Source organism: Panthera tigris, chromosome A1, assembly GCF_018350195.1.
Source record: "Panthera tigris isolate Pti1 chromosome A1, P.tigris_Pti1_mat1.1, whole genome shotgun sequence".
NCBI lineage: Eukaryota > Metazoa > Chordata > Mammalia > Carnivora > Felidae > Panthera > Panthera tigris.
In genome coordinates, this window is record NC_056660.1 from 108,548,854 (window position 1) to 108,573,687 (window position 24,834).

The 24,834-nt window shown below is 38.9% G+C and overlaps 1 long non-coding RNA gene across 1 annotated transcript in view; it reads right to left on the reverse strand.

Annotated features, from left to right (window-relative positions):
- Positions 1-832: 832 nt before the first annotated feature.
- LOC107180158 overlaps positions 833-24,834 on the reverse strand; it is a 37,389-nt gene continuing 13,387 nt past the window's right edge. The window contains exons 3-4 of the long non-coding RNA XR_001510889.2: positions 21,429-21,495; positions 833-896 (exon numbers count right to left, since the gene is read on the reverse strand). This is a non-coding gene — a long non-coding RNA (uncharacterized LOC107180158). The remainder of the gene's footprint in view (positions 897-21,428; positions 21,496-24,834) is intronic.

The following is a 24,834-nucleotide window of genomic DNA, read 5'->3' on the forward strand; positions in this document are numbered from 1 at the left end:
TGGAGAGTTATTGTTTTTAATTGTTATATAGTTTATGCTAAAGATGATATTTAAAAAGTTTTGGAATAGGCAGTGGTAATGGGTATACCACTGTCTTGTGAGTGTATTTAATGCCACTGTGTTATACATTCACAAATGGTTAAAAAGATAAATATTATGTTATGCATATCATTTATTATGCAATATATTTATTATATATGCATATATGTTATGCATAAATATATTTTATGTTATGCATATGCAAGAGATGATTCTTTAAGAATATATTTTAAAATAGTCAAAATGGCCAAGAAAATAAAAGATAAATCAGCAATGAATTAAGAATGAAAATAACCAATAATACTAAGGATATTTAATATCATAAAGGAATAAATATAAGAACTGATATAGGCTAATGAATTTTAGACACTAGAAAATACAAAATGAGAAAAGCTGGTAGAAGAAGAAATAGGAAGCTTAAAGAGACCAATAAACATTAAAGAAATAAAAATACATCAAATACCAGTCTCTAAAAAATTCTCGACGTATTGATAGTTTGATTCGTGAGATATAATAAAGTTTCAAGGAAAACATTCTTAAATACCTTCATAAGCTCAGAAAAAGATTCAGAAATATGAGGGAAAGCTCACATAAACATGTGTACACCCAAGTGTGCACATGTACACACATACACCCAAGTGTGCTAATGCAAAAGCGCACATGCACCCAGACACACACAACCCAGCTCACCAATGGATGGGTCCTGAAGGACAAAGCTCTCCAGTAATAACCAATCTTTATTTAGATGCTTCAGCACTAAATTTATTTAGATGCTTCAGTACACATCCACTAAGTTTCCCAAGTCTTCCTTATCTTCAGATGTTACAAGTTTCAATGCATCTCTTTTCTCAGCCCAGCTATGGGATTTGTTCAGGGAAAAAAATGAGAAAGTAAAAATAATTAATTCAAAATTAAGATATTTTATTTTATAATAAATTTTAAAAGCACATCTCAAATATTCTGACTTTATTATGTACCAGGGCCTAGAATAAGGAATTAAAAACATTATGTCCATTAATCTTCCCAACTATCAATACTAATCAAGTATGAACACCCTCCCCGCCTCCAACTTTACAGATAAAACCAGCTCAGAGAAGTTAAGTTATATGACTTCCCAAAGTCATACAACTGGTAAATAATAGAGTTATGATATAATCCCAGGTAGGTAAACCCCCAAAACCAATGCTTTTAATGACTAAGCTATAATTGCCTCACAGATCAGTAAACACATCACTAATATCTAGTTGATCAGGTTGGAAAGAAGGTAAGTACATCCACACACTGTCAGCTACATATAATCTTTCTGAAAGAACACCACAAGTCCAGATTCTAGCAATTTTATTCCTATGTCTTTCCCTCCAGGAAAAAATAAAGTGTGCAAAGATGTTTTAACAAATTGTTCACTGAAGCATTTTCTAAATATTTAAAATGTTCAAGGAAAGAAAATTTATTAAATTATGACATACATATTTAATAAAATATGGCAACATTAAAATAATGATGAAACCCATATTCGCTAACAGAAAGGCAACAGCTACCAAGTCATATTATAAAAAAATATTACAATCCAATTTTGGTCAAAACTTAATTTAACTAAATTTGGTTAAAAGAAATAGATATTTTTTGTACACAAAAATTTTTTAAAAAGTCTGTACAAAGACATCATGATTGTCTCCACTGAGTAGATTATGAATGCTTTCTACTGTCTTTATTCCTACAACTGTCATGTTGTTGCCAACTCTGCTGTCATGCTGGTAATCCCCTTCCAGCTTCCTAAAAAAATAACTCAGTTCAGGCATCCACCCTCTTCCACAGAGCAATTTGCTTCAAGGAATTCTAGGGTCATCAACTGATCATGTACTGAGCAGTCCAAGGCTCTAAGCTAATCATAGTGGTGCTGTTCCGCTGGCCAGTCATTTGTTTTGTAATGGGCAAGTAATCCAATTTAGGTCAAGACATACGCTTACTGAGAGACATCAGAAAATGTTTGTTCAATGTTATAAATAAAAGTAAACAATAACTCTTTAGCTGTATATTGTGCTATGTCTAAATATGACACCTAAAACTATTAAAGACATCTTGGTTGAAGATAGTTAATCTGAAGAGAAGCAGATATGTTAAAAGAAGCAGAGAGAAAAGAAAAACATCCTGAGTTCATAACATTGTTGAGCCTCAATAAACTAGCCCTAAAATTGCCTGAACTTGGGATTTCTTTTTACATGTGACATTACATATTTTGTTTAAGGTATTACCTTCTACCAAAAGCATCTCTAATTTAAAATATTTCTGAATAGTCCTCATTTTGTTTGTAATGTGAATGTATGGTTTTTTCATCTATACTTAGAAATATGGGATGCTTTGCTGGCTCAGTCAGTTAAGCATCCGACTTTGGCTCAGGTCATTATCTCAGAGTTTGTGAGTTTAAGCCCTGCATTGGTCTCTGCATTGACAGTGTGGAGCCTGCTTGGGATTCTCTCTCTCTCTCTCTCTCTCTCTCTCTCTCTCTGCCTCCCAAACCATTAGCATTCTCTCTTTCAAAATAAATAAATAAACTTGAAAAAATATATAATTGTTAATACAGCCAGGAGAGGTGTCTGGGTGGCTCGGTTGGTTGAGCGTTCAACTCTTGATTTTGACTCAGGTTAGAATCTCAGGGTCATGGGGTCGGGACCTGCGTCAGGCTCTGCTGGAACCTTCTTGGAATTCTCTTCCTCCCGTTTTACGTGCCCCCCTCCCTGAGCTCTCACCGTCTCTAAAAAGAAAAGAAAAAAGAAAAGAAAAGGAAAAGAAAAGAGGAAAGAAAAGAGAAAAGAAAAGAAAAAAGAAAAGAAAGCAAGCCAGGATACTACCAACGGGTCTCAATAGGTCAGGCAGCTGACTATACATTGTGGGAAGAGTACCAGTAACTGGGCATTCAAGTTGTAAGCAGAACCCTAGGGAAGCAACAAGCCGACACAGAGTCTGCACTGGAGTCTGGTCTTCTCCAGCCAGCTGAAGAGGTGAGCATTCTTAATAAAGCAACAGTCCCTTTCTACTCCAACCTCAAGAACCCTGGATTCATGCCCTAACTGTCCAGGTACCACTCAAGACCCCAAGGAGAATACATGGAACAGCTGACAATTAGGAAAGTCCAATACAAGACACGGTAAAATGACTAATTTCAAAGTAAGCATGTGAACTTTCAAGTCCACATTTTTTGAGCATGAACTAGGAAGTGGGACAGCTTTCTAAATCTTATCAAGGCTTGTGAGCAGCCTAGATTTTAAATGGACCCTAAAAATAGACAACTGGAAAAATAAGTGAAAACATAGGTTTCTAGGTAGAAGCTGTATGAAGACAATTTCAAAGCAGAGACTACTAGGGAAAAACTGATGAGATCAGACTGGCTGAAACAGAGGGTGGGTGTAGGGGAGCAAGGGGATTTAAAGCTCCAAGTGACTAGAGACCACATGAAGAGATAACAGCATTCAACCTGCCCTATCAACTCTTCATTAGGCTGATGAGATGAAAGATGAGACAGGTAGAAGCCAATCGGGACAGAAGGTAGGAACCAAAGTAACGGTGATTACTATCTTTTTTTGGCAGAAGTAAGTTTTTGCATTACATCTTTAAGAATTATATGTCTACTCATGTTTTCAGATTTGGTAATTTATATTTTTCTAAGATATTTCATTTAACTTTTTAAAATTATTAGATACAGTTGTTCATAAAATCCTCTATTAATTAAAAAAATTAGAGTTGTGATAAAATACATATAAAATTTACCATCTTAACCATTTTGAAGTGTGCAGTTCATTAAAGTTACCTATGTTCACACTGATGTGCAACCAATCGCCAGAATTTTACATCTTATAAAACTGAAACTACATCCATTGAACAAGAACTCCCCATTTTCCTCTCTCCTGCTGGCCCCTGGCAACCACCATTCAACTTTCTGTATTTATGAATCTCACTATTCTAGATACCTCACATAAGTGGAATCATACAATATAAATCTTTTTATGATAATCTAGATGCATCCTCAAGTTTTGATATATAATATTTTTGTTATATTCATTCCACTATATTCCTAATTTCTATGATGATAAATACTTCCTAATTTCTATGATGATATTATTACTGTCTAATTAGCTACTTATTTGAATATTTAAATTTTTATTTTTTATTTTTGTTTGCATTTTATTATTTTTTAAATATGAAATTTATTGGCAAATTTGTTTCCATACAACACCCAGTGCTCATCCCAACAGGCGCCCTCCTCAATGCCCATCACCCATTTTCCCTTCCCTCCCATGTCCCATCAACCCTCAGTTTATTCTCAGTTTTTAAGAGTCTCTAATGGTTTGCCTCCTTCCCTCTCTGTAAGTTTTTTTCCCCCCTTAACCTCCCCCATGGTCTTCTGTTAAGTTTCTCAGGATCCACATAAGAGTGAAAACATATGGTATCTGGCCTTCTCTGTATGACTTATTTCACTTAGCATAACACTCTCCAGTTCCATCCATGTTGCTACAAAAGGCCATAGTTCATTCTTTCTCATTGCCAAGTAGTATTCCATTGTGTATATAAACCACAATTTCTTTATCCAGTCATCAGTTGATGGACATTTAGGCTCTTTCCATAATTTGGCTATTGTTGAGAGTGCTGCTATAAACATTGGGGTACAAGTGCCCCTAGGCATCAGCACTCCCGTATCCCTTGGGTAAATTCCTAGCAGTGCCATTGATGGGTCATAGGGTAGATCTATTTTTAATTTTTTGAGGAAACTCCACACTGTTTCCCAGAGTGGCTGCACCAGTTTGCATTCCCACCAACAGTGCAAGAGGGTCCCGTTTCTCCACATCCTCTCCAGCATCTATAGTCTCCTGATTTGTCCATTTTAGCCACTCTGACTGGCATGAACATGGTATCTCAGTGTGATTTTGATTTGTATTTCCCTGATGAAGAGCGACGTTGAGCATCTTTTCATGTGCCTGTTAGCCATCTGGATGTCTTCTTTAGAAAAGTGTCTATTCATGTCTTCTGCCTATTTCTTCACTGGGTTATTTGTTTTTCAGGTGTGGAGTTTCAGGTGTGGAGTTTCAGATTTTGGATACTAGCCCTTTGTTCGATATGTCATTTGCAAGTATCTTTTCCCATTCCGTTGGCTGTCTTTTAGTTTTGTTGATTGTTTCCTTTGCAGTGCAGAAGCTTTTTATCTTCATGAGGTCCCAGTAGTTCATTTTTGCTTTTAATTCCCTTGCCTTTGGGGATGTGTCAGGGGATGTGCCTTTGGGGATGAGGTCAGAGAGTTTTTTTCCTGCTTTCTCCTCTAGGGTTTTGATGGTATCCTGTCTCACATTCAGGTCCTTTATCTATTTTGAGTTTTTGTGAGTGGTGTAAGAAAGTGGTCTAGTTTCATCCTTCTGCATGTTGCTGTCCAGATCTCCCAGCACCATTTGTTAAAGAGACAAATGTCTTTTGTCCACTGGATATTCTTTCCTGCTTTGTCAAAGATTAGTTGGCCATACTTTTGTGGGTCCAATTCTGGAGTCTCTATTCGATTCCATTGGTCTATGTGTCTGTTTTTGTGCCAATACATGCTGTCTTAATGGTTACAGCTTTGTAGTAGAGGCTAAAGTCTGGGAATGTGATGCCTCCCGCTTTGGTCTTCTTCTTCAATATTACTTTGGCTATTCAGGGTCTTTTGTGGTTCCATACAAATTTTAGGATTGCTTGTTCTAGCTTCAAGAAGAATGCTGGTGCAATTTTGATTGGGATTGCATTGAATGTGTAGATAGCTTTGGGTAGTTTTGACATTTTAACAATATTTATTCTTCTAATCCATGAGCATGGAATGTTTTTCCATTTCTTTGTATCTTCTTCAATTTCCTTCATCAGCTTTCTATAGTTTTCAGCATACAGATCTTTTACATCTTTGGTTAGGTTTATTCCTAGGTATTTTATGCTTCTTGGTTCCATTGTGATTGGGATCAGTTTCTTTATTTGTCTTTCTGTTGCTTCATTATTAGTGTATAAGAATGCAACTGATTTCTGTACGTTGATTTTGTATCCTGCGACTTTGCTGAATTCATGTGTCAGTTCTAGCAGACTTTTGGTGGAGTCTATCAGATTTTCCATGTATAATATCATGTCATCTGCAAAAAGTGAAAGCTTGACTTCATCTTTACCAATTTTGATGCCTTTGATTTCCTTTTGTTTGACTGCTGATGCTAGAACTTCCAACACTATGTTAAACAACAGCGGTGAGAGTGGACATTCCTGTCGTGTTCCTGATCTCAGGGGGAAAGCTCTCAGTTTTTCCCCATTGAGGATGATATTAGCTGTGATCTTTTCATAAATGGCTTTTATGATGTTTAAGTATGTTCCTTCTGTCCCGACTTTCTCGAGGGTTTTTATTAAGAAAGGATGCTGAATTTTGTCAAAGGCTTTTTCTGCATCAGTTGACAGGATCATACGGTTCTTATTTTTTCTTTTATTAATGTGATGTATCACATTGATTGATTTGCGAATGTTGAACCAGCCCTGTAGCCCAGGAATGAATCCCACTTGATCATGGTGAATAATTCTTTTTATATGCTGTTGAATTCGATTTGCTAGTATCTTGTTGAGAATTTTTGCATCCATACTCATCAGGGATATTGGCCTGTAGTTCTCTTTTTTTACTGGGTCTCTGTCTGGTTTAGGAATCAAAGTAATGCTGGCTTCATAGAATGAGTCTGGAAGTTTTCCTTCCCTTTCTATTTTTTGGAACAGCTTGAGAAGGATAGGTATTATCTCTGCTTAAAATGTCTGGTAGACTTCCCCAGGGAAGCCATCTGGTCCTGGGCTCTTATTTGTTGGGAGATTTTTGACAACTGATTCAATTTCTTCACTGGTTATGGTCTATTCGAGTTTTCTATTTCTTCCTGCTTGAGTTTTGGAAGTGTGTGGGTGTTTAGGAATTTGTCCATTTCTCCCAGGTTGTCCAGAGACTAGGTATTTTGAGAACATCATCGAAGTAAAACAGCTCTTGAGCCCCACTGAAAATGACCTTACCAAGTTCTCCTGACCATTGACACTGATGGATTAGAGCACTGAGCCCTATGACTGTGGGAGCATGGAGCCTTCGATAATCATCTCACAGCTGAGGAGTCTCCACCTGACATCTAGTGTGTAGAGATGCTGGAGACCTCCAAATCACATAGACAAGGGAGAGGAGAAGCTGACATCAAGGTAGACTGCTTCTGCCATAGATGCCAGAACAACATTTCATACTTCAATTAAACAGAATCTTTTCTTGTCTTCCTTTCCTTTACTCTGTAATTGGCCTGGAAAGAGAACTTGCTCATTTGTGTCTCCCAGACCATTGCTAAGGGGGGTAACCTTCCAGCCTATTGGATTTGTCATCAAAAATTTTGATCTGTCCATGGTGCTAGAGACCGCCCTGGTCCACCCTGTAATGAATTTCTTTTCCTAATGTCACCATAAACTATAGTCGAACCCCATTAGTAGTCTCTTACCAAGTTCACCTTTGATGGCCAGAACAACTTGTGCTTTATTTTACCTTTCTTCAGTTATAACTGTATGCACCCAATTAGATACAACTCCTTATATAAATCTTAGTACACTTGCACCCCATTTTCTCAGGATTATCTATCAGATTTGCCACAACTCTCTAAGAATTGTCACCAGCACCACCTATCTTTGCAAAGTATTGAGAATGACTCATTCTTTCAGGCTAGATTTTCTCCACATATGCACTGAAAACCTGATCTCTTGCTTGAATAGATAAACACAGAAATCCTACCACCCTAATGGGAATGATTTGTGCCCTGACAGGGTTTGTCTATGTCTATGGTGGTTATTATTCTTGGGTCTATGAATGCCTAGGTTGTGGGAAGATAGCTGAGCAATGCTTCTTAGGTTATCTAACTAACTTTTCACAAAGAAACTTTTCACAAGGAAACTAGACATCTCAATGACCAACTTTCCTGGATCTACATTGTCAAATTAGAAAGGAACTACCAGGAGGCATTCATGATTAAGGATTTGCTTCCTTTGACAGGGCCGTGTTCCCTGGTTAGGAGTAAGTGAAAATGAAAATATGATCAAAACTCTCTCCTTGGGTACCTGGGTGGCTCAGTCGGTTAAGCATGCAACTCTTGATATTGGCTCAGGTCAGGATCTTGTAATCATGAGATCAAGCCTCAAGTTGGGCTGTGCACTGAGTGTGGAGCCTGCTTGGGATATTCTCTCTCTCTCTTTCTCTCTCTCATTCCCCCTGCCCCGTCCCTGCCATGCTTGTGCACTCACTCTCTCTCAACATAAATAAACATTAAAAACAAAACAAACCCTCTCCTTTATTGTTGAAGATACTGCAGCATCTCGTGCTAGGGCAATAGCTTCCCAATAAAGATTCTCTAGACTCTCTGGCCAAAGTTGTTATTAATAATAGAACAACTCTTGATTATCTTTTAGCTGAGCAAGGATGTGTCTGTGGTGTGGCTAACACTACCTGCTGTGTCTGGATTCACTCTGCTGGGGAAGTTGAAAGTCACTTACCTAAGATCACAGATTAAGCTGCTTGAATTAAAAGGGTGACTCCTTCACTGGAGTCTTTCTTTGACTTATTTGATTTTGATTTTTTTTTGGGGGGGGGGTCTTGGGGACTATAGCTCCAAAGTACACTCCAAACATTGGGAATTACCCTGCTTTTAGTAATGATAATAATCTTCCTGGTGCCTATATTTTTATTGGAGCACTTAGTCCATTTACATTCAAAGTAATTATTGATAGGTATGCACTTATTACCATGTTGTTACCTTATAGTTGTTTTCGTAGTTTCTATCTGTTCCTTTGTTGTTCTCTTCCCTTGTGGTGTAATGGCTTTCTTTAGTGCTATGCTTGGATTCCTTTCTCTTTATTTTCTGCTTGTCTACTACAGGTTATTGATTTCTGGTTACCTTTACATTTATATATAACATTCTGTACAGTCTGTATTAAGCAGTCCATATATATTAAGATGATGGTTGCTAAAATTTGAACCCATTCTAAATCACTAAATTTGCACTCCTCTCCCACGTTTTATGTACATGATGTCACACTTTATTTACATCCTATTATTTTGTAAATCTTTTGAGTTATTTTATTGCTTTTGTGCTATAACTTCTGGACTGGCTTATAAGTGATTATTATTTTTGTTATGTTTATATGTACCTCTGAAATTTTTTCCTTTCCTAATTTTCTTACTCCTGTTTATGGTCTTTTCTTTCCACTCAAAGAATTACCTTTTATTTAAGTTTCTTGAAAGACTGGTTTAGTGAATGAATTCCTTCAACTTTTGTTTTCCTGGCAAATTGTTTATCTCTCCTTCTATTCTGAATGATAGGCTTGACAGAATATTCTTGACTGCAAGTTTTTCCCTTTAAGTGCTGTGAATATATCATGCCACTCCCTTCTGGCCTGCAAAGTTTCTGCTGAAAATTCAGTTGATACCCTTATGGGGTTTGCCTTCTATTTAACTGTCTTATCTTCACTTGCTGCTTTTAAAATTCTCTCTTTATCACTATTTTTGGTCTTTTTTTTAAGTTAGTCTATTTATTTATGTAATCTTTACATCTAATGTGAGGCTCAAACTCACAATCCTGAGATGAATAGTCACGTGCTCCTCTGAGCCAGCCAGGCACCCCTACTTTTGGTCATTTTACTTATTGTGTATCTTGCTGTGGACCTCTTTGGGGGATCTCTGTGCTTCCTGGATCTGGATTTCTGTTTCATTCCCCAGATTCAGGAAATTTTCTTCAAATAAATTATTTCTTCAAATAAATTTTCTGCTCCCTTATTCTCTTTTCCTTTGGGGATTCCTATAACACCAGTGTTACTACATCTGATGATATCCTGAGTTCCCTTAACATATTCAAGTTTTTATTCTTTTTTTATTTTTGCTGTTCAGTTTGGTTGCTTTCTATTACTCTGTCTTCCAGTTCTCTGATCCATTATTGTGCTTCCTCTAGTCTACTATTTATTCTCTTGAATGTATTTTAAATTTCATTTATTGACTTCTCATCTCTGCTTCTTTTTCCTATTTTCTATCTTTTTGTTGAAGGTGTCACTATGATCATCCACTTTTTTCTCTAGTCCAGCAAGTATCTTTATGACCATTACTCTGAATTCTCTACCATGCATATTGCTTGTCTCCATCTCATTTAGTTGTTTTGCCTTATTTTGTCCTGTTTTATTTGGGACATATTCCTCTGTCTCCTCATTTTGTCTAACTCTCTGCATCTGTTTCCATGTGTTAGGAAGGTCACTTATGTCTCCTCATCTTGAAAATAGTGACCTTATAAAGAAGAGGTCCTGTAGTCCTTTCCTGCATGATGTTCCCTTCTCACCAGAACCTGATGCTTCAGGGGTGTCCCCTATGTGTTTTGTGTGTGCCCTTCTGTTGTGATTGAGCTGCATTTGCCTTCAGTCAACTTGGCTGCAATTGCCCTCTTTGCCTGTTGTGGGCAGGGTTTGGTCTGTGTGTGGTTAAAGGGAAATTCTGGGGCTGTCTTGGTCCTGTAGTTGGGTCAGACCAGATGCTTCCCCTCAGCCTATTTTTTGGAACTGTGGTCACCTGGCACTTCAGAGCAGTCTCCCTTCATTGTCCCAAGAAGGGCTTTCATTGGTGAGTGAAGCCTGTGGAGACACCAGATGTCTGCTCCAGTCTGTCTGTTGGGGTTGCAGTGACCCTGAACTACAGGGCTCTTTGTGCTGCCTCCTGTGAGATTTTTGTTGGTGACAGGCTAGCAGTCAGATCAGATGTTTGCATCCAGCCCACTGCTGGGGATCCATTTAAACTGGTGTGTGTAGTTATCTTTCTCTCTCTAAAGGAAGAGTCGGTTTGGAGTGCTGCTAGTCACTAGCAGGTCTGCTTGCAGAATGAGATGCTTTGGATCAGGCTAGATGGGCCTGATCGGCAGGAGAATGTGGGAACAAGGCACAGGGTGTTAGCAAGATAGGTTCACACTGGTTCCCAAAGGTGTCTGAATATCTAGGCTGGAGGGTGAGGGTTGGGGAGAGAAATGATGTTAACCAGCTCTTCTGTTCCCAGAGAAGTCTCTTAAAGATCCCTGCCCCTCCAGCAAAGTTCTGAGATTAGTAAATATGTCCCCTTCCCATATAATGCAGGTACTTTTAAAATGGCTGCTGCTTTGCTATATCTCAATGGAGTTGTTTGTTATGCTGTCTCTTAAAGGGTGGTGTAATGCCTGAAGTTCCAAAACCTCCCACAAAAGACCACCAGAGTCGTAAGTCAAAGCCAAGCGGCAAGGGTCGTTTATTGCAGGTTCGAACCTGGTCCTCTGCGCACTCGTCACCGGTGACGCAAGAGGCCACGATCAGGGTTGGTACAGCGTTTTTATAGACAGAGACAAATAGCACAGGGGAGGTTTCAAATTATGAGGGGCCTGATTAGTTGATTTTAAAGTAAGGACATTTGTTGTTCTCTGATTGGGCATCCTTTGTCTGTCTTTTGGCGGGAAGGCTTTGTCCGTTACTTGTGGCGGGAGGAAAAAGGGGGAAGGGGGAAGGGGAGGAATGTGTTGAGCAAGCAGGTTTACAGAAGCGAGAAATGCTGGTTAGTTTATGTACAATCACTCATTCCATTACATATCAGACTACATTTAGGAAGTTTTACAACCCATTCTACTACACAGCGGGTTACATTCAGGAAAGGCCTCACAATGCTCGTAGCAAACAGCAAGCAAAACAGACTTCTCAGCAATTGTATTTCTTATCAAAGATCCATAATAAGCAGAAAAGAGAACCTAGCTTTAAACTAAGGCAGGGCTGTCATTTGGATTGTTCCTTTCAGTGGGAACTATTTCCTGTTGCCCTCTGGCTCTCCCAGAGCTGAGCACACTGAGTTTTTTTTTTTATTTTTTTTAATTATTTTTTTAAAGTTTATTTATTTTTGAGAGAATGAGAGAGACAGAACATGAACATGGGAGGGGCATACAGAGAGGGAGACACAGAATCCGAAACAGGCTCCAGGCTCTGAGCTGTCGGCACAGAGCTTGACGTGGGGCTTGAACCTAAAGCTGTGAGATCATGACCTGAGTCAAAGTGAGACGCTTAATTGACTGAGCCACTTGGAAGCCCCTGAGCCTGCTGAGTTTTAAAGTTGCTGGTGTCAAGCCCCACTGATTGTAAAAGCTCAAGAAGATAAGCCCCTCTGGTTTTCAAAGCCAAATGTTATAGGGACTGTCTTCCCAGTGCAGGTCTCCTATTTCTGGGGTGCCTGATGTGATTCTGTTCCTCTCTGTTCTCCATGGCTGTGGTATCCTTTGAGTTTGTAGTTAATCTCATAGGTTAGTTTGGTTCCCACCTGGGACTCTACCCTTCCTACCATTTTTTTCCAGTGTGGCCTCTTCTCTACAATTAACTGTGGAGAGTCTGTTCTGTCAGTCCTAGATTCGTTTTATGGGTTAGTTACAGTGACGTGGCTCTTGTCTGGGTGTATCTGTGGGAGGAGGTGAGCCTAAGATCCTCATACTCCACCATCTTCCCAGACTTCTCTCTGATTTTTTATACCTTCTTGAGTTTGGTTTGGTAATTGTACCTTTCTAGGATTTTTCCATTTTATCTAAGTTGTCTGTTCTATTGACATGAAGATGTTTATAATATTGCCTTATAATCCCTTAAATTTCTGCATGGCCAATAGTGATGTTCTTTCTTTCATTCCTGTATGTTTGTGTGTACTTGTCTTTATCCGTTCATCTATTCTATTTTTAACATTTGGGTTCCTTTATTTTCTCTGTTTTTTTTTCTGTTTTCTATTTCATTGTTTTCTGCTTTTATGCTTGTTATTTCATTTCTTCTGCTTGCTTTCATTAGTATAATTTTCCCTTCTTTTTCTAGTTTCTTAAGGTAGAAGCTTAGGTTATTGATTTGACACTTTTCTGATAAAGACTCTTAAAGCTATAAATTTACTTTTAAGTATTGCTTTAAGCTACATCTCATAAATTTTGAGATTTTATTTTTGTTTTTATCAAATTCAAAAATTTTATTTTTGTTTTTATTAAATTAAAAATATTTTCTAGTGTCCATTGCAAATTCTTCTATGATCTATGGATTTTAGAAGTATGTTTTTCAATTTCCAAATATCTGAGGATATCCAGGATATCCTCAAAAAAAGGATATCCTTTTTTGCTACCTTTTAGTTTCTAATTTAATTTCATGTAATTGAAAAGCATTCTTTGCTTGATGTAAACATTCTTTAAATTTTTTGAGACTTATTTTATGATTGAGCTTATGAAATATTCTGGAGAATTCTTGTTTGAAAGGAATGTGTATTCAAGCACTGTTTGGTGGAATATTTTATAGATGTCAGATTGAATTGGTTGATATTGTAGGGGAATTAAAACTTCTACCCTCTCAGGGTCTCTGGCTGGGCCTGAGAATCGTATTGATATAGAACAGAGTAATGGGGAGAAAAGCATAGAGCTTAACATTTACATGGGAGCCCCCATGTGGAAATAAAGACCCAAAAGGTGGATAGGCTCAAGTGCTTATAAACCAGATTGAACAATGTAGCAGTTGTGGGAAACTAAAATAAGTGGAAGACTAAAAGAAGGTAAGAGTTACTTTAACAAGGTCTGTTTGTATAGATTTGTCTAGGCCTCTATTCAGTCTTTGGTGATGAGAATTTTTTTTCCTTCCTAGTATAGGAAGGGTGTCTTTCCCATTGGGAGTTTTATCTGCTGCTTTCAGGAAGAAAAGGAAAGGTCAGAATGCCTTTCTTGCATCTCTTGTTTCTCAAGTGTCTTTAGCTCAAAATAATTCTTATGCCAAAATGGCATATTTTGGGGTGCCATATTCTGCTACTCTCCAGTAACATTGTTCAAATCTTCTATATTCTTGCTGATTTTTTGTGTAGTGTTCTATAAGTTATTAAGAATGAGGTATTCACATATCCAGCTACTGTTGAATTATCTATGTCAGTTGTTGCTTCATATATTTGGGGGCCGTCTATAAGTCTGTATACATTTATAATTGTGATATATTTCTGATATACTGACTCTGTTTACATTATGAAATACTCCTTTTTGTTTGTAGTAGTAGTTCCTGTTTTAAAATATATCTTGTCAGGTATTAATATAACCATTTCAGCTCTCTTATGATTGCTGTTTGCCTGGTATATTTTTTACTTTTCTTTTACTTTCAAAATTGTCTTAAGATTATTTTAATTTTAGTGTGTTTTTTGTGTGCAGTACGTATTTAGATCTTGCTTTATTTATTCAAACTGAAAAACTCTACATTTTGCTAATAGAAATCAAAGAAGTAGAGTGATGGAGAATCTTGGGACAGGATTTTGAGATAGGATGTTCAAGGAAGGCCTCCTTGTGACAGTGACATATAAGTTGAAACCTAAGGATTAGAATGAATCCGAGTGTGAAGAGAGGAGGGGAAATAGCATTGTAGGTAAAGGGAACAAAATGAGTTATAAGAGAGCTTGACGTTTTTGAATAACTGAAAGAGAAGTATGGTACACAGGGAGAGAGGGGAACATGGGGACAGATGAAGTTAGAATGTTAAAAAAGGGCAAGGTCATGCAGAGTCTTGAAGACTATGATCAGGACTTTATATTTTATTCAAAATATGCTATGGGAATTCCAGCAAAGATGACTAAGTGGGAGGGTCCTAGGCTCATGTCATCCCATAGATACAGCTAGATAATACCTACATCAGTGTAAGTAGCCAGAAAATGACCCAAAACTGACAGAACAGACTCTCCATAGCTAAATGTAGAGAAGAGACTACATCAAAAAGAATAGCAAGGGTAGAGATGCAGTCCTGAGCCAAACTGATCTGTGAGACTGTCCCCGGAAAGAGAGGGACACTGCAGACGTAGAGAAGAGAAGACCTCCACGCCAGGCACCCCCAACTGAGCCACCCGGTGCCCCTTAACTTCTGAGTTCTTAAAACTAGTGGGGCTTAACAACTGGAACTTTAAATATCAGTGGGCTTGGCTCTGGGAAAGCTGAAAGATGAGAGTCCCTGGCCTTAAAAAGACAGCATAACATACAGCCTCGCTGAAGCAGCAGTTTGAAAATACCTGGGGTGTATGGGAGGGATATTTGTTTATTAATCTCAGAGAATGTGCTGGAGGGGCAAGGATCTTTAGGTGACTTATCTAGGAACAAAGAGCTGGTGGGTGTCATTTCCTTCCCCTGTCCCCCAGCCTGTATATCTGCAGGAACCAGCATAGCACAAACACTCTCCACCTAGCTTGCTAACTGCAGGCCCCACCTCCACACTCTTCTGCTGATGCACCCACTCCAACCTGGCCTCTGCAGTAGTCTGTCCAAAGCAGTGCCACACAGGCATGGCAGTATGCAAGCAGTCCCAACAGAGTTCAGCACCACCCCAAATTATCTTGCCCAGAAGAGAATGGAAGAAAACCACACACACCAACTCACCTGTAGCCCCAACAGTGGGCTGGGGCCAGACATCTGATATGACTGCAGGCCCCACCCACCAATGAAAACTTCTCAGGGGACAACACAGTGAGAACACCTTGCACTTTGGTTCTACAGCAGCTCTGGCAAACGCCTAGTCTGACCCAAATCAAGTCCAGTTTAGCTTTAGACTAGCTCGCTAACGACATAGGGACCAAATCCTGCTCCTGGCAGGCAAAAGAGCGATGGCAGATAACTGAAGGCAAATATGACTCAGCCACAACAGCAGGTCTCAGGCAACACACATAGGACACACCCCTAAAATGCCAGGTTCTGGTGAAGAGGGGACACTGCCCTGCAGGATGCTACAGGGTGTCTTTCTCATACTTTCAAGATCAGGAGGCACTTTCTTAACTTGTAAAACCAGATGCAGAGATTTAGACAAATTAAGGAGACAGAAAAATATATCCCAAATGAACAAGACAAAATTACAACAACAGACCTAAATGAAATGAAGATATGTAATATGCCTGATATGGAATTTAATGTAGTGGTCATAAAGATACTCATTGGATTGAGAAAAGAGTGGAGGACTCAGACCCTTAAAAAAAGAGGTAGGAAACATAAAAAGAACCAATCAGAAATGAAGAACTCAATAACTAAAATGAAAAATACACTAGGTGGAATAAACAGTAGACTACAGGAAACAGAAAATGTGTCAGCAGCTAGAGAACAGAGTAATGGAGCAAATCAAGCTGAATAAAAGAGAGAAAAGTAATAATAATAAAAATAAATTAAGTGAATTCAGTGACACCATCAAGTATAATAACATTTGCATTAAAGGGATTCCATAAGGAGAAGAGAGAGAAAGGGGGACAGAAAATTTATCTGAAGAAATAAAAACTAAAAGCTTCCCAAATCTAGGGAAGGGAACAGACATCCAGATCCAAGAGGCACAGAGAGACCTTTACAAAGTGAACCCAGAAAGTTCCATAGCAAGACACACAGTAATTAAAATGGCAAAAAGCAATGGCAAGGAGTTTTTTTTTTTTAATCAGCAAGAGAAAAGAAGACAGTTATACACAAGGGAAACCCCATAAGGCTATCAGCTGAAATTTCAGCAGAAGCTTTGCAGGCCAGAAGGAAGTGAAATGATATATTTGAAGTGCTAGAAGTGAAAAACCTGCAACCAAGAATACTCCAGCAAGGCTATCATTCTGAATAGAGGGAGAGATAAAGAGTTTTCCAGACAGGGGCACCTGGGTGGCTCAGTCAGTTGTGTCCGACTTTGGCTCAGGTCATGATCTCATGGCTCGTGAGTTTGAGCCCCATGTAAGGTTCTGTGCTGACATCTCAGAGCCTGGAATCTGCTTTAGAATTTGTGTCTCTGTCTCTCTCTGCCCCTCCCCTTCTCACTCTCTGTCTCTCTCTGTCTTTCAAAAATAAATAAACATTAAAAAAAATTGTTTTTAAAGAATTTTCCAGACAAACCAAAGTTAAAGGCATTTATCACCATTTAGCCAGTCTTACAACAAAGTTAAAGGGGACTCTGAGTGGAAAAAAGACTATAAACTGGAGAAAGAAAAGTAGGAATCACAAAAGCAGTAAAATTAAGTCTATAAAATCAGTGAAGGGTTTCAAAAAATAAAAGGATGTAAGTTATGCATCATATACCTTAAATGTGGGGGAGAGGAGTAAAACTCTATTGCTTGTAGAATGGTTCCAAACTTAAGTGACCATTAACTTAATATAGAATGCTATATGCATAAGCTGTTATATATAAACCTAATGGTAACCACAAATAAAAAACCAGTAATAGACCAAAAAAAAAAAAAAAATGAAGAGAAAGGAATCCAAGTATATCACTAATGAAAGCCACCAAGTTGTGAGAAAAGAGAGCAGAGAACAGAGAAAAAAACTACAAACTTTAGTATGGAATCATTTAAATATTTGAAGAAGAGAAGAAAGATGATCCAATTTATGGGTATTAAGTTGAATCTAAAGCCTGGTAAGCAAGAAATAACATTTCTGAAAATTTTTATTCAAATTAAATCTGACTTAGACCCTCTTTCCTGCTGTGGTGAGAAATTTGCTCTCAGTCATCATGGGGACTGAGTCATCAAAGACCCCAGAAAAACAGAAGGAAGGCCTCTAACTTTGACTTTGTCATGATCATTGCTAATAGTATGTAGATGTTTGTCCACATGCACAGTGCTTTGTTAAAAAGATGACAATTTTCTGCTTTTGTGCCACCCGGGGGTTCAGGAATCCTGGTCCTCTTTGGTACACCACAGAACCATCAATTCTGAGTTCTAATTCTTTCTTAGAGTTACTGTTTGTGAGGGTAGTACTCAGTTCTCCTAACTAGACTTTTGTCTTTTTCTTCCCTTTACCAATGTTTTGTTTTGTTTTGTTTTGTTTTGTTTTCAGAAGTTACTCGTATTGTCATCATAAGCCCTGAGCATAGTCTCACTTAGATTTTTACAAAAGACAGGAAGAGCAGTTATTTCTGATTAGCTTCTGTGAAGAGAAATAAACCAGTCTAAGGGTATAGAAAATGCTGGAATATAGTATTTTTTTTAAATTTTTTTTTTTTATTTTTGAGACAGAGAGAGACAGAGCATGAATGGGGGAGGGGCAGAGAGAGAGGGAGACACAGAATCGGAAGCAGGCTCCAGGCTCTGAGCCATCAGCCCAGAGCCTGACGCGGGGCTCGAACTCATGAACCGTGAGATAGTGACCTGATCTGAAGTCGGACGCTCAACCGACTGAGCCACCCAGGCGCCCCCTGGAATATAGTATTTTATAGAGAAAGAACATGAATGCCCTTTTTTGGTAAGTGACTTTTGAGTACAGTCCTGAATGCAATAAAGAAAAGCATTTCAAGCACAAGGAATAATAAATATAAACTACCTAGGGATGAAGAATAGTTGATGTTTTTGAGGAATAGTAAAGGACAGGTTATTGGAATGGACAAGGAAGGATGGAGAGGTTTAGCAGATGAAGAAGCCATATGCCAGAGCATGGAGGGCCTTGCAGTCTGAGGCAAGGACTTCAGGATTTTGCTATGAGGGAGACCATGGAGGATCACTTCTGGTTCCTTCATGAAGAATAGACTATAGAGGCGGAAAGGTAGAGGAAAGCACTGCTAAGGAACTATTGCATTTATTCAGGAGAGAGGTTATAGTAGTTTGGATGAGAGTGGTTATGGTTAAAGTAATAAGAAATGATTGCATTTGGTATACATATTAAAGATAGAGGTGATATTTAAGGGATTGCATGTGTATCACGAAAGGAGAAGAAAAGCCGAAGATGTATCAATGGCTTTTTGGTTGAACAGGTTGAATAGTGTGCACTGGGAATTGAATAAAAAATAATATTTATAATATATTGTGATACCTGGTACAAAGTGCTCAGTACTTAGTAGGCTTTAAAGACATTTGTCCTTGACATATCAGACAAAGGGCTAGTATCCAAAATCTATAAAGAACTCACCAAACTCCACACCTGAAAAACAAATAATCCCGTGAAGAAATGGGCAGAAAACATGAATAGACACTTCTCTAAAGAAGACATCCAAATGGCTAACAGGCACATGAAAAGACGCTCAATGTCACTGGGAAATACAAATCAAAACCACACTGATACAAAACCACAGTGATACACTGATACACTGGGAAATACAAATCAAAACCATACCATCTCATGCCAAAGTGGCTAAAATGAACAAATCAGGAGACTATAGATGCTGGCGAGGATGTGGAGAAATAGGAACCCTCTTGCACTGTGGTGGGAATGCAAACTGGTGCAGCCGCTCTGGGAAACAGTGTGGAGGTTCCTCAAAAAATTAAAAATAGATCTACCCTATGACCCAGGAATAGCACTGCTAGGAATTTACCCAAGGGATACAGGAGTTCTGATGCATAGGAGCACTTGTACCCCAATGTTTATAGCAGCACATTCAACAATAGCCAAATTATGGAAAGAGCCTAAATGTCCATCAACTGATGAATGGATAAAGAAATTGTGGTTTATATACACAATGGAATACTACTTGGCAATGAGAAAGAATGAAATATGGCCCTTTGTAGCAACGTGGATGGAACTGGAGAGTGTTATGCTAAGTGAAATAAGCCATACAGAGAAAGACAGATACCATATGTTTTCACTGTTATGTGGATCCTGAGAAACTTAACAGAAGGCCATGGGAGAGGGTAAGGGGGAAAAAAACTTACAGAGAGGGAAGGAGGCAAACCACAAGAGACTCTTAAATACTGAGAACAAACTGAGAGTTGATGGGTGGTTGGGGGGAGGGGAAAGTGGGTGATGAGCATCGAGGAGGGCACCTGTTGGGATGAGCGCTGGGTGTTGTATGGAAACCAATTTGACAATAAATTTCATTAAAAAAAAAAAGATGAAAAAAAATACCTAGTATCCAGGCCCTAGCCTATGACCAATAGGTTCTTTTGAACTGAGGTCAGGTAAAGCTTTAACCTGTTAATGATAGGCTTTAGCATAAGACATTAAAGATCTACAGTAGCTGGTTATATTAGCAGGGGATAACAGAGGACCAACAGAAGGTTGTATGCCAACACACAATGGTCTAAGGGTGACTATCTCATATGGCGTGAATTTATGTTTCCCAAAGAGGGTGCTGTGAATATTCAGCAGAGCTAGAGATAATACTCAAGGCAGTATAGTATAGTTTTGATAGGGAAAAATCTGTTACAAGATGGCCAACAGGACTGCTAAGGGAATTCCAGTCCCTGCCTGAAGACTCCCCTTCCAGGATTTCCTTCCTACCCGCTTGCCACTGTCACTACTAATGAGGAATGCAGAAGTAACATACTATAAATTGTCCCCTCTGTTGATGCTCTGGACTCAGACCTCTGGAAAATGATCTCCTCTTGGTGTACACCAGTGTAAAATAAACCTCCTGCCTTCCAAGATCTCCGAGTGCTGCTTGGTTCTTCTGCTGGGTGATCCAGACCAGTTTCCATAACAGTTTCTTTCAGCAAGCTTAGAGATTTTAAGTTTGAGGATCCTATTAGTTCTCTCAACCTCATCTGATGTCTTAGGGTACTAGGGACACTGATAATCCTAAAATGTTTGCAAGGCCATTATTAAGACTTGTAGGATTTGCGCTGTGAAGTGGGTGCCTAAATCACTGGAAATTATGTAAGGTATACTGCAAATGGAAACATGTTTTCTAATAGTTTTTTTACTACGTAAGGGGATAATAGTTTCTTTACTACGTAAGGGCATCAACCTTACAGCTAGGGAAAGCTTCAACCCATCCAGGATGATGAGGGAGTATAAGGCAAGGTGACAGGCCACAAACACCCCTCTCCCACCCAACCAGATGGGATATGTGTGATATTCCTTGGGCACTCCTGGCTACCCATGAACAAAGGAAAAGGGTAAAAACAAATGGTTAACTGATAGAGATCATAGTCCTGCAGGACCTAAGTCTCCACCACCTGTCCATAGTGATGTGGAAAACAAAGGCAGAAGGAAATGGCAGATAGAACTAAGTTTCCTTATAACCTGCAACCCATTGACAAATACATGAGGCAGGCAGAGTAAAAAGCCTCTCCAGGAACTCCTTACTGTCTTAATGCTAATGCTTTGCTAGAGGGAAAACAACCAGGCTTGACAATAGCTAGGTCTCCACTATCCTGTAAGTCTTCTTTAGCCTATGAAAATCTCACTGGAAACTTCCCCTGGAATTTACCTGCCCCAACCCCATAGTATGTAACCAGTCTCTCCTCATGGTCCAGGAGCAGTTTTTCTGCCCACGGGTCCTGTCCCCATACTTTAATAAAATCACCTTTTTACACCAAAGATGTCTTCAAGAATTCTTTCTTGGTCATCGGCTCCAGACCCCATGAACCCCACTGTCACCCCCAAAAAGCCTCATCACAGGAGACATATATACAGTAACAAGAGCATACTGATAACCCATACCTGGGGGAAATGAATGAAGTCCAGGCTCATGTGTTCCAAAGGTCCAGAGGGAGAAAGTTTGAGGGCTCTGGGAACATAAATAGTTTTTCTAAGATTACAGACCTGACAGGTCAGACATTGCTGATAGACTGTTTTTGAAATTTCATGGAAGTCTCCTCACCAATGTTTGTAATTTGAGTCATCATGGTTTCCCACCATGGGGGGGAAAAGAAATACAACAACCAAACAATGGGATTTGCTCAGTAACTAGAAGAACCAACTTGGGTTTCTCATAGCCTTCACTGTTCACTGAATTTACAGCCCATTTAATCTTTCTAATTCAGAAACACACAACTGCCATGTCATAAGAACATGAGGCAAAAGAGGTCATTTTTTGCAGGAGCAGAATGAACTTATCTACAGATGAACGTTTACAGATTCTGTTGCTTCTGCTTTGCATGAAACTCACCTAGAACATTACCTGATATTCTGCTTCAGTCCTTTTGGCGTGAGCCTCAATTTTGATGATAGTAATTTCAGAAGGTAGAAGAATAGCAGTTAGAAAACTGTTTTACTTGAATATTTTTTACTGGAGTCCCAGTGAATGTGAGAAAACCTTTTTGTTTCCATAACATTCCAAAATCATGAACGACCCCAAAGGCACACTGGCTATCAATATAAACAATTTGGCATTTTGATATCTAGAATATTCTGGTAAGGGTATGGAGTTCTGTTTTTTGGGATGAGTTAGCTTGTGGGAGATTTCTCTTTTCCGGTTGTTCATATTGGATGGTAACAGCACAGTAGCCTGAAATTCCCTTTCTCATTTTTATGACATGATCCATTAACACACAAAATTAGATCAGGATTAAAGGTGTGTCTTATAAATAAGGATGAGGTGTTAAGAAATGGTATGTTAATTACCTCACAGTCATGGGGCTCAGCTTCATTATGCAGGGGTGGTAATGTAGCAGGATTGAGAATGTTAACAACATTTTACATGTAGACTAGGTGGTGAAAACAAAAAGATCTCATAAAAGATTGGTGGGCAGTGCATAGAAATATTGAGTTAATTCAGAGTTAAAAGGCTTCTGACAGCTGGTAGAGTTTGAAAACAAATGTCATTTCCTAAGGTTAGATCTGTGGAGGCTTCTACCAATTTTGCAGCTGCAGGTATAGCCTTAAGGCAGTATGGACAGGCTCAAGCAACTCAATCAAGTTGAAGGCTATAATAGGCAGTAGCTCTATGTTTACTGCCATGTTTTTGCGTGAGCCAGGGGTCTTGGTTATCTCTCTTGTACAAATAAGGTAAAAGGTTTTGAATAGATAGCCCTAGTGCAGGTGGCTCTTGTGGGGCTTGTTTTAATTTTATAAAGGCCTATTCATATTTATCGTCCCAGGAAAGGATGTGAAGACTGAAATTTTAGTAAGCTCACAAAGTAGGAAACAAATAAGGAAAAGTTAGAAACCCACTGTCTGTAATAACCAGGTAGACCTAAAAATCCACAAAGTTTGGGATCCAGGAAACTCCTAGCTTGGCTTAATTCTTTTTGAAGATAGCTAGAATCCTTTAGCACTTAGATTATGACCTAGGTAACTGTTTTTTAGCTGTTACAGCAATTAAATGGAATCTTTTATGGAAGCCCTTTTCGTAACTGACCACAAGAAGTCATCCACATATTGTAAAAGGGTCAATTCCCAGTGAATTGTAGGGTACTTAAATTTTGGTGGAGCACTTAGGAGAAATAAGAAAGGGCCTCCATGAACCCTCAAGGCATAACTGTCCAAGTATACTGTTGACTTTTCCAAGTAAAACCAAATAGATACTGACTATTGGAATCTACAGGAATGCTTAAAATGGTCTCCAAGAATAAACAATTTTGACTCTGGTGGAATTTGTGACAAAAGAATATTCAGGTTTGGAACAAGCAGGAAACAGGAAATAACTACCTTGTTTATAGCTCTTAAGTCCTGGACAAATTGCCATTCCCTCCCACTATGTTTGTGGAAGACCAAAAAAATAAATAAATAAAAGAGTATTATAGGAGCTAGTACAGGGAATGATTAACCCCTGGATAATTAGGTCTTCTATTAGTGGTGTGATACCTTGTATGGCCTCAATCTTTAACACATATTGGGGCAATTTAGGAAGAGGTTAGGTTTTGTCTATTTGAATGTTTATATGCTCTACACTTTTAATTCTCCCATTGTCAGTAATCATAGTAGCCCAATGAATGCCAGGCACCTCAATTAAATTAGGAAACTTCTGCTGGAATCCATCTTCTGTATCAAGGACAGATTGTAAAGAACATTAAAGATCTGGGGCACCTGGGGGCATTAGGCTCTTGATTTTGGCTCAGGTCATGATCTCATTGTTCATGGGTTCAAGCCCCATGCTGGGCTCTGTACTGACAGTGCAGAGCCTGCTTGGGATTCTCTGTCTCCCTCTCTCTCTGCCCCTCCTTCCCATGCAAAAAGTAAATATTAAAAAAAAGAAGAACATTAAAAATCAGATTCAGGTTAGTAAGGGAACTCTAAGGTGAAGTCACCATTGGAGGCAAACTGTATTCACATTTGAATTTAGAAAGGAGATCTCTAGCTAATAGACTGACCAAGGCTATCCTGTATCACAGGGGAGAAAGAAATGTTTTTCAATGAAAGGGCCCAGAGTCATTTGTACTTGTTGAGATATAAATTCTCTCTGAACTTTATTAGATACCCCCCAGTATGGAAACTTCTCTTTCACTCCAAGGGAATTGTTGTCCTAGGAGAATGGGGTTTAAAGTAGAAAACATAGCTCTCATATTCACCATTCTCCTTGGCTATTTAAGGATATTACTGGTAGTAGTTTACTGGAAGGTCCGTGTCAATTTTGGGAGGAGCCCATATAGGTATCTGATTATTAATAAACTTGTATAGGACCTTATAGGACAATTTTTTCGCCAGTGCCCTAATTTTTTTTTTTTAATTATTGTTTATTTACTTTTCAGAGAGATGGAGACAGAATGCTAGTGGGTGGAGCAGAGAGAGAGAGAGGGAGACACAGAATCTGAAGCAGGCTCCAGGCTCTGAGCTGTCAGCACAGAGCCCGATGCGGGGCTCGAACTCACGAGCTGTGAGATCATGACCTGAGCTGAAGTTGGATGTTCAACCTACTGAGCCACTCAGGCGTCCCGCCAGTGCCCTAATTAATTACAAGTGAGACATCAGCTCCTGGGGTAGCTTATTGATAATGGACTCCCAGGGGGATGCAACATGGGTGTAACAGTTAACAGTGTTAACTGAGGTCTCTGGCCTAGGAGCAGTTGTAGTTATAAGGCCATTAGTTTATGACCTTGGTCCAAAGACTTTCAAAGTGTTCAGTATAGTCATGAGTTCAAAATAGGCCTCCTATCCTATTTTGTCTTTTTATTAATCCACAAATGTC